Source organism: Bos mutus, chromosome 16 (genome assembly GCF_027580195.1).
Source record: "Bos mutus isolate GX-2022 chromosome 16, NWIPB_WYAK_1.1, whole genome shotgun sequence".
Taxonomy (NCBI): domain Eukaryota; kingdom Metazoa; phylum Chordata; class Mammalia; order Artiodactyla; family Bovidae; genus Bos; species Bos mutus.
The window spans coordinates 42442283-42452799 of NC_091632.1; the positions used below are offsets into that span (position 1 = coordinate 42442283).

At 50.1% G+C, this 10517-nt stretch overlaps 1 protein-coding gene across 3 annotated transcripts in view; it reads right to left on the bottom strand.

Annotated features, from left to right (window-relative positions):
• The window catches only part of CTNNBIP1 (catenin beta interacting protein 1), a 47346-nt gene extending 36829 nt beyond the window's left edge, over positions 1 to 10517 (bottom strand). The window contains exon 1 of one of the 3 annotated variants that reach the window (XM_070385206.1): positions 10216 to 10517. The gene's annotated coding sequence lies outside the window, so the exon portion shown is untranslated. The remainder of the gene's footprint in view (positions 1 to 10215) is intronic. The other 2 variants (XM_070385205.1, XM_070385208.1) reach the window with 2 other exon arrangements.

The window sequence follows — 10517 nt, forward strand, 5'->3', positions numbered from 1 at the left end:
TAGAAGAGTATTTCTTTTTAATAGCAATAAAAGATAGGGAGTTTTGTGGTGCTCTAGGGGTTAAGATTATGCAGGCTCACTGCTGTAGCCCATTGTACCTGTGACTGAGATCCTATAAGCCATATTCAGCCAAAATGAATAAATAATGACAGAAAATGTAAATACTCAGCATCAGGGGACATTGAAAAAAATTCAAGTATAAGCAATCAAAAGAATGACAGGGAACCATTAAAATGAGTGAGATAGTTATAAATGACCTCAAACAGGAACTTAATCTCTCTGTGCCTCAGTTTACTCACCTGCAAACTGTGGAGAATAACAGTATTTAGTTCATAAAGTTGTTGTGAAAAATAAATGTGTCAACGTAAGTAAAGCACTTTTAACAATACCCAGCACACAGGAAGTGAAGAGGTATTAGCCAGACGACAGCAATGGTGATGACAGTGGAATGGAATGTTGGGTTCCAATATTTAGTGTGAAATGAAAAAGATAAGGTTAGTATTATAGTGTGGGGGAAAAAACAGTGCAAATCAGGCGTGTGTGCGGCCAGTGTGTACCTTATGCACTTGTACGTGTAGGAGTCTCTTGTTAAGATGAACAAGACAGCCACTAACAGACATCTTTTTCAAGGTATCTCTATCACCAATTAGCCTTTTGAGTTCTGTACTATGTATATATTACCTTCTCAAAAAAAAAAAAAAGGTGTTCTTTTTAAGGAAGTGAAACGGGGTCAGAAGAGGAGAATAAATGCAAGATCTCCCTCCAGGCGGCCCAGTGCCATGGCTGATGTTGAGCATTTAAGCTCTGCCACCACCACTGCTCACAGGCTGTGAGACCCCTTTCTCTTCCTTGGAGACAGGAAGCCAGGGTGGACAGCCAGCACTCAGAGCAGAGGTTAAATGATGGGCATGTACCATTTCTCAGGTGGCAGCGGGCAGCTTCCCCCAGGGAGGGATGAAGGACTCTGCTCCACCATGTCCCACTGTAATCTTCAGGGAAGTAGAGCCGGGGCCCTGGAGAAACCCCACCACCACCTCAAGCCAGCTTACTAGCCTGTAGGTCCCACTCTGTTCCCCCTACAAATTACCAGCACCCCATCTTCCGGCCACTTCAGCGACTGGCCATAGAGCACATGCTGAGGAACGGTGTTCCCACAGGTCTGAAATTATAGCCTAGTGGGCCTGAGCATGGCGATTTCTCTATCACCTTCTGTTCCTTCCTTAGTAAGACTGGATCAGGGGCTCAGAACTATCACCTTGTCTTTAAAATCTCTGGATCATGTTGACAGCACCTATGGTTCTGTGTATTTAAATCACATTCCTCCATTCCCCACTCCCTCCTGCTTGAGAAACACAAAATTTTAAATGGAAAATCATTCAGATGTCCTCTCCTGGAGAGAATGGAAGAAACCTAGAGGGTCCAAAACCCGTTTTAGTTCACATTCCTGTGCAGAACACCATTCTGCAAGGACAAGGGTCAGGATGGATCTGTCAGAAGCCAGGGCTGCCTGGGGCAGGGGGCTGGGAGGCCTTGGTCTGGGCAGGGAGGTCAAGAATAACCCATCTCCTTGGAAACTGAGCCCCTAGTTCGCCGGGTGGTTTAGCAGGAAGAACAAGGGTGGGGCCCACACTATGAAAGGTTGTCTGAATCCAAAAGGGACCCGACCCCTGAAGGAAGCACCCCCCCACCCCCGCCACGGCCCCCCACCAACTTGCAGAAGCCAGAACTGAAGAACGCAAAGGTGGTAACTTCATTGTTTGGGAGTTGTTATTCAGTTCAGGGACACGAACCACAGGATTCCAGCAGCAGGAAACATGTGGGCTGGATACTCAGGAGATGCTCAGGCCTGAAAAAGCCTTAATTGGAACTGGTTTCCCAAAGCCTCCCACCCAGCTCTCCATGTGGGAGGGGAGATGGAAGTGGGTCACATTCTCCCAGCTGAACTGGCGTCCCCGTGGGCTCCAACCACACGTGAACAAGTCTGGGGTCACAGAGTGGCCTGGTCTCCTCGCCAGGCCGGCCACTTCCTCCTGCTCAGATGCTGGATGGCTCTGAGGCCCTCTGGACCAAAGGGGCATCTGGTTGGCACCAGAAGGGCAGTGACACTGAGGGGGATGGTGGAACGAACATCGCTCAGGAGTGTGGCCCCATCCTGGGACCTTCCTCGCTCTCTGAATGTGGGCAGGCGCCTCTGCCAGCCTTGAGTCCTCTCTACTCCAGCTCCTGCCCAAGGGTGGAGTGGATGAACACTGGGTGCTTTTCTAGGACCTGTTGGGCCTCCCTTGACTGGCTGGGCTCTTTGGAGGGAACGCGAGGCCTGGAGCTGGGCAGACTTGGGGAAGAATGACCCTCCTCTACCCTACTCTACATATACTGACCCCCAGTGGGGCTCACAGACACAGGTGTCCCTGGCTTCATGCCCAGCGCGCTGATGCAGCCAGCCCCACAGCCCGCCTGCCGCCATAAGCCCGCATTCCAAAGTTGGTAGAGGGAGGCCTGGAAGGCAGGGAGAGATTCTGGACAGCTAAGGTCTGATGGACTTTTCACAATAATAGGCACTGAGGACTTCCCTGGTTGGCCAGTGGTTGAGACTCTGCCTTGCAATGTAGGGGAAGCGGGTTCAACCCCTCGTTGGGGAACTAAGATCCCATATGCCTTGGAGCAACTAAGCCCGCACGCAACAGTGAAGACCCAGTGCAGCAAAAAAAAAATAAAAGAAAAGAAAAGAAAAGAAAGGCACCAGATTGATGGTATCACTCCAAAACAAAAACTCTGGAAAGAGCTCATCACCATGATCACTCCTCCTGACTTGAACCCAAGTGACAAAGGGTTAAGGCTTTAAGAGGAAACTTAGTTCTTACTAACCATGACTGCCAAGGTGCTAATTGTTTCTGCAGATGCCCACACGAGTGCAGCTTTTGTCAAGTGCAACACACAAGGGCTCTAATCTCCTAACTCTTCCCATGCTCTTCTGGGAAGCCAAGCACAACCTCCACCTTAACATCCACCCAGGGCATGTGCCCTTGGGGCCGATGGGGATATCTGCAAATTATGTCCTGACTGTGCCCCACCACTGCCCCTGAGAGTTCAAGACACTCTCACCAACATGTTCTTGCTTTATTCACACAGCTCCAACTAGATAATAAACCTCTTGGCCCTAGACTAGAAGCTCTGTATGATAAGAACTATTTTTACCCTGTTCTCCACAGTACTCCCAGTGCCTGCCATGGGGCCCGGATAGTAATAAAAGTTTAGTAAATATTAATTAATTGAAAAAGGAGCCATTAGAAGGAAGGAGGAAAAGAAGGACCAGTGGAAGACAGTCATCACGTCTTCCTATCTCGGTGCTCTTGGTTGACATTACAAAGACATCCAGCAGGGATCAGAAATCAAACCTTATAAACCCCTTCTCTGCTCCACCATCAGCAGTCTTCCATCCTGTTACGAGTCACAGTTTACATACCTGCTTACAGAAGCATCTACAGTACAACATGGACATGAGAAATGGAGAAACACAGACTTCCCTGGTGGCCCAGTGGTTAAGAATCTGCCTACAGAAGACACAGGTCTGATCCCTGGCCTGGGAATATCCCACTTGCCTTAGAGCAACAAAGCCCATGTACCACAGCTACTGAGCCCGCGCTCTGGAGCCTATGAGCCACAACTACCGAGCCTGCTCATCCTAGAGCCGTATGTCCTGTTGTTGCTGTCCTGAGCTCAGCAACAAGAGAAACTACAGCAATGAAAAGCTCGTGTGCCACAGCGAAGAACAGCCCCCGGCTGCCACAACTAGAGAAAGCCCGAGCAACAGCACAGCCAAAAATAAATAAGTAAATAATTTTTTTTAAATAAGAGTAAGAAATGGAGAAACATTCATGACCTTCAGCCCTTAAGAAACTTCAGAAGGAGGAAAACGATGTTCGGTCCAGCGACATCCACCATGGAAGGACACCTTTCCCTCCAGGGACTGTTGTCTTCCTCCTGAAAAGGCTTTGTGGAGGATCAGGGCATAATCAGTCTTTAACAATCTAGTATAACAGCAGTCAGGGCTCCATGCCCTTTCATAAAAGAAGTTCAAAAGCACTTTGGCTCAAACATCATAATGGCCCTGGGAGCTATGAAGGCACAAGTATCATTATCTACATTTACCACGGAGGAAAGTAAGGCAAACGGAGGTTAATTAGCTTGCCCAAGGTCAGATGAAATGGGGGAAAAGGCGTAGGATTCAAACTCTGCAGCAGCCTCCAGTGTGCTAACTCTGGCCTCCCCACAATGTCACCCACGCTGGGCTTAAGGAGATGTTTTTTCTTCTCTGTTGTTTCTGCTGAAACACAGCATCTGATAGGAGGCCCAGAGCTCACACATGAGAGTGCCATCAATTGGGCTTGAGTCTTGACTCTTGTTTTCTGACCACAACTACTGAGCCCGCGCTCTGGAGCCTATGAGCCGCAACTACCGAGCCTGCTCATCCTAGAGCCGTATGTCCTGTTGTTGCTGTCCTGAGCTCAGCAACAAGAGAAACCACCACAATGAAAAGTGTGACCTTAGACAACTTACCTAACCTTTCCAGGCCTCAGCTTCTGAATGTGTAAAACAGTAATAATGCTACTTATCTCAGAAATTAACAGTGAGGACTAAATGAGAAAACATATATAAAATGTCATTATCATTCATTTTCTCATTTTCTAAATGAGTACATATCACTCTCATAATAATAATAAAAAAAAAACAGTTACATGAGAAAAAGGTGGCACCCACTCCAAGTTTAGTTTCTACAAGGCCACAGATGACATGTGACTGACAAGCAAGTCTCAGTCTGACAATGAAATATACCAGGTCCCTGAGAGGGACTTGCAACACAGAAGTCCTATTTGATTCCTTCTGACTCATGTTGGCCTCTCAAGGTTAGCAGAGCAGATGGTATCTTGGACACTGACAAACAAGTGGATGCCTGAGTAAGGATCTAAAAGGCTGGCCAACTGCCCCCAGTCTCCAGAGGCCAACTCTGGATTCCTGGTGAGCTGAACTCCTGGCTTTAAAACACCATTTGAGTGCTCTGCTGAGCTTCTCAACTCTGCTCAGCCCAGGCTAAAGGCAGCTTTCTAGGTACCACTATACTCCTGGATCAAGTGATGTACAGGACTGTAGATCAAATAACCAAATAGGAGGCGTTCAGAGGTGACAGTGTGGCCTGGTGGTACTCAGCAAGAGACTGGAAGAGAAGTGGGGGATGGTGTGGGAGAGGAAAGCTGCCCAGTCAATCTTGATACACTTCCAACAGAGACACTGTGACATGGAATTTCCTGGTGGTTCAGTGGTTAGGACTGCATTCTCACTGCTGAGGGCCTGGGCTCAATCCCTGGTCAGGGAACTAAGATCCCACAAGCTGAGTGGCACAGCCACAAAAAAAAAAAAAAAAGACTGACAAATAGATGTGTGTGGGTCCCTGATGCACATAAGAGCAGCAGGAGAGCTCCAAGGTTACACAGAGTCACGACCACCGTAAGAATCTTTCCCTGATGCAGAGAGAAGTAGAAAACACAGGACTTGCCAGCGTACAGGACAAGATGCTAAGAGCTGGTGATGCTCATTCACTCAACTCAAGAAATGCTTACCCATTACCTACACACTCAGAAGGAAAAGACGGCTTGAGCGAATCTGCAGGACACACAGACATGCACACCTGGACCTTTGTTAACCTAGCTGATGGCTCCCACACCTCCCAGCTATCTAGGCCAGAGACGTGAGAAACTTGATGGGAATAGACGCAACGCTGCTGACTTCCGAAAGCCTTCCAAAAGCAGGGCAAGGAGAGCATGCTCACTGCTCTTCGTAGTGTCTGGCTCTCTCTCCTGGGATGGACCCCCAGGAAAAGTTCCCATGCAGTGACTTCCCCCTATTCAGAATCAAAGAGAAAAATCCAAATTCCTCACCGTGACCACAGATCTAACTTCTGCCAGCTCCTCACTCAGCCCACTCCAGCTTCCTTGGGCTTGTTGCTTCTGTTGCACCTCTGCCCATCAGCTGGGTCTCCACTCAAAATTACTTCCTTAGGGGACTTGCCTGATGATCCAGTGGCTAAGACTCTGTGCTTCCAACGCAGGGCGGCTGAGGCCACGACTAAGAGTTTGCATGCCACAACCAAAGATCCTGCATGCTGCGACCAAGATGCGGTGCAACCAAATAAATAAAAATACATTAAAAAAAAACACCAAAGTTACCTCCTCAGAGCTCACTACAGTTATGACCCAGGCATTCTCCATCTCACTGCTCTCTTTTATTCTCCCTGCATCTCTTTTCACCATCCTGTTTTATTCACATGTGTACTTGCTTACCATCTGTCTCTCCCACTAGAACATGAATTTCATGCATCTTGGTGATCTTGTTCTTGGCTCAGTTCCCAGCATCTACAACAGTGCCTGGCACATAGTAGGTGCTCGATAAGCCATTCAATTTAAGAAATGTTTATGGAGTGCCTACAAACTTTAACAGTAGACCAAAAAAAGACAAAAATCTCTGCCCTAAAAGAGCTTAAATTCTGATGGGAGATAAGAAGTAGATAAATAAATAATGGTGAAATAACAGCTACTGCTTCAACCAAGCCCTTACCAAGGGGCTCAGTGTAGTTCTAAGACTCTAATAGGTATTACTTAATTTAATCCTCCCAACAACTCCATGAAGGAAGTATTAATAGTTTATCAATGGGGAAACTGAGGCATAGAGCAGTTAAGTTACTTGCTGAAGGTCATGAAGCTCATGATGGCAGAACCAAGATCCAAACCCAGATCAGTCCTGTGTCTGGACTAGTCCTGTGTTTAGACCTCGGGCTCTGATTAAGAGCTCTGCTTCATATTTGCTGGGTGTCGAATAACTAGTTGCTCAGCACCCTTAGCAGCTGTTCCCTGTAGGCAGGGCTGGAGTGAGAGCCGACCCATCAAGGAAGGGCTGCCCTGCTCTGTGAGCATGGTGACATGGAGACTGCTGGGCTGACCCCCGTGTTAGACTCTGGATGAAGAGGAAACTGATGAAAGGACATGGACAGGGCTTCCCCGGTGACTCAGTGGTAAAGAATCCACCTGACGATGCAGGAGACACAGGTTCAATCCCTGATCCAGGAAGATTCCCACCTGGTGCAGAGCAACAAAGCCCATGTGCCCCTATTATTGAGGCTGTGCTCTAGACCTGTGCTCTGCAACATGAAAAGCCACCAGAATAGAAGCCCAAGCACCACAGCTAGACAGTAGCCCCACTCACTGCAACTAGAGAAAAAGCCAGAGCAGCAAAGAAGACTTAGCACAGCCATAAGTAAATAAATACATTTTTCTTTTTAAATTAAAAAAAAAACAAAACAAACACAGATAATGTCAGCATTCCTGGGCTCTGGTTTCAGGTGCTGTGAAACACCCAGGCAGGTCCACCAGTACTTGATGAGTGTACTTTGCGGCGGGATCTAGACACTGTGAGAGATGGAAAGCTGAGTCCAATAGAGACCCTGGCCTCAGAAAGCCTAGGGTCATGCACCTGCACATGAAGCTGAAAGAGGTAGAAAGTGACAGGTGCCATTAGCGAATGTATAGACTGGTATGGGATTGCAAAAGAGTTACTCAGGGGACTAGGTCCAGAGGCTAAAACTCCACGCTCCCAATGCAGGGGGCCCAGGTTCAATCCCTGGTCAGGGAACTAGTTCCCACATGGTGCAACTAAGAGTTCTCATGCCTCAACTAAGAATCTGCATGCTGCAACTGAAGATCCCATGTGCAGCAAAGAAGATCCAAGATCCCAGCTGCCACAACGAAGACCTGGCACAGCTAAACAAATAATTTTAAACAATAAATATTAAAAACAACAACAACAAACTCAATCTCTGGGGGCTAGGGGTGCCCAACCGTAAGAGGGGCCTGGCCTACATAACCCCCATGGTCCTCTAGCTCAGATTTGGAGCAACACAGATTTGGAGCGACACAGAGATCCAAGTTTTATTCCGGTTAACGGTTTAAGTTCATGGCCACTGAGTAGTTCTCCCACCCACCGCAAGATCAGTCCCAACCTCTTTGGGTACAGGAGTGGGAGGGCAATCATGCTCTCGTTTAAATAATGCAGCCGGATGTGGGAATGAACTCCAGTGTGTGCTGCCCTCCTCCTCCTTGAAATGGTTTTTAAGCCCACAAACCCTCTTCCCTTCAGGAGGGGGTGATCCATCTGTGAGCATCTTGTCAGAACGTGGAGACCTAGTCACCCTGTTCCCATCAGGAACTCTAGAGTCTAGCATAGTGTCTGGCTCACAACAGGTGTTAAGTACAGTTTGCTGAGCTAAACCGGAGCATAGCCAGGTCTAGAAATTCTCTGCCAGACATCTATGTCTCAGTCGGTGTTCCCTGAAGTTTCGCTCTCAGTCTCTCCCAGGGGGATCAGACTGGTTTCATCTCTTTACTTCTGCTACCACTACCCTGGTTCAAGCCACCATCATCTTTTGCCCAGCAGTTGCAATGGTCAGTCTCCCAACTAGCATCCTTGCCTCTACCTGCCAGGTTAGTCCCTGCTAACCTGACAGCAGGGACTGCTCAGACACATTTGACACACCAGAGAGGCAGACATGTGGGGTCTAAAAGAGGCTGGGTATCCAGACTTAGGTGTCTTGGTTACCAGGTGCAAGAAAAAGGAAGGTGGTTGGGGTGGGGATGATGGCAATCATCCCTGCTCCTTACAATCCAACCTCCATATGGAGGCCAGCATGATCTTTCAAAACTTAGATTTTATCACCTCTCTGCTTAATCCTCCAATGATTTCTAACTGCACTTGGGGGGAAAAAAAACCAAACTGGATCTTCCCACCTTCACAGTACTTACCACTACTAAACTTACTTTGCCCACTTATTTATTTACCCCTTTCTCTGGAGAATGTCAGCTACAGGAGGGCAGGGGCTATGTTTCCAGAATCCAGTGAGTGGAAAGCCACATAGGAAGCGCTCATAACTGAATGGATGAATCTCCATCCCAGGGAGGAGACTTGTATATATGAGGGCCACTCACTCCACCAGGAAACCATGAATGACACATTGGCACCTTTATTTATAATTCAAAATCCTGCTTTAAACCAGGGGGAACTTGGTCTCTCTGGACACTTTAATGGCCCAAGAGATCAGTATCACTTAGAGTCTAAAGCCAGGAACCAGAGCCCAGTAGTTGCAGCAGGGAGCTAAGAGTCAGAACTTAATGACTAACTTTGACTTGGCTCCAGGTCCCTTAGCCACACCCCCATGCCTCAATTTACCCAGAAGTCGGCCAGGCACACTTTCCTAAGTTGTGTGAGTGACAGGAGACAAAGTAATTAACAGTATTAGCATACTTGATCCTCGGACAGGAGGTGACGCAAGCCTCACATCGCGTTATTTGTAAAAGTCTTGATTTGCAGCCAACACAGGCCTCCTGGGCCTTCCCAGGGGCTAACCTGACAACAGGGACTGTTTAGACACGTTCCACACACCAGAGAGCCAGACATGTGGGGCCTAAAAGAGGCTGGGTATCCAGACCTAGGTGTCTTGGTTACCAGGTGCACAGGAAGGTGACTGGGGTGGGGATGATGAGAAGGCAATAAGTGCAGTTTGGGGCTCCCAGTGGTCAATCTTGCAGGTTCACAGATACATGCCAGCCATACAGGCGAGACATGTGCCTACAACGTGCACCTTCCAGGAACACTCACGGGGGACACGACAGTTCAGCCAGACTAGAGAGAGGAAGAGCGACCCAGGGGCAAGACCTTGGCAGCATTGAGTTTGGGGAAATACGGGGGGCTGTTTACAGAGGGTCAGTCAGGATGCTAGAGCGGGGTGCAGGTGAGGAAAGAGACAAGAAGGCGCGGGACCTGAGGCTGATAGGCGGGGACAACCACGCCGACGCGGTGGGCTGAGCAAGAGTGGATGGCTCGGACACCTGTGGAGGCGACCCCCGGGGGAGGACAGGTTGAGGACGGCTGGATGGTGGTCTGCCGCGGGATCGGGGGCGGGGGCGGCGAGCGGCAGGAGGCAGCGGCGGCCAGGCGGGGCAGGAAACCCGGCCCAGACCAGGGCTCCGCGCCGGTGGTCCGGCCGGTGGGTCCCAGTCGGGTCGGGGGCGCAGTCCGCAGCCCCTCCCCGGGAGACAAAGGGCTGGCTGCTCCCCGAGCCCCGGAGCGGCGCGGGCCCGGGCGCTGCGGGTACGGGCCGGCCTCGGCGCTTACCTGGGCCGCCCGACCCGGCCAGGCGGGCGGGGGCTGCGGGTCCGAGAGCGGCGCGCGGCGGCCTGTTCCGGGACGCGCACAGCCCGAGCAGCCGCAACGGCAGCAGCGGCAGCGGCAGCAGCGGGAGCGGCCGCCTCAGCCTCCGCCTCCCTCTCCGTGAGTCACCGCGGCGGGGAGGGAAGGAGGCGCCAGGCCGCCAGGGGAGGGACCGGCGGAGAGGGCGGCATCTGGCTCCGCGCGGGCCACGGAGGCGCGGTCACGGCAACGCCCGGGGGTGGAGGGCGGCAGAGGGCCGGCGTAGG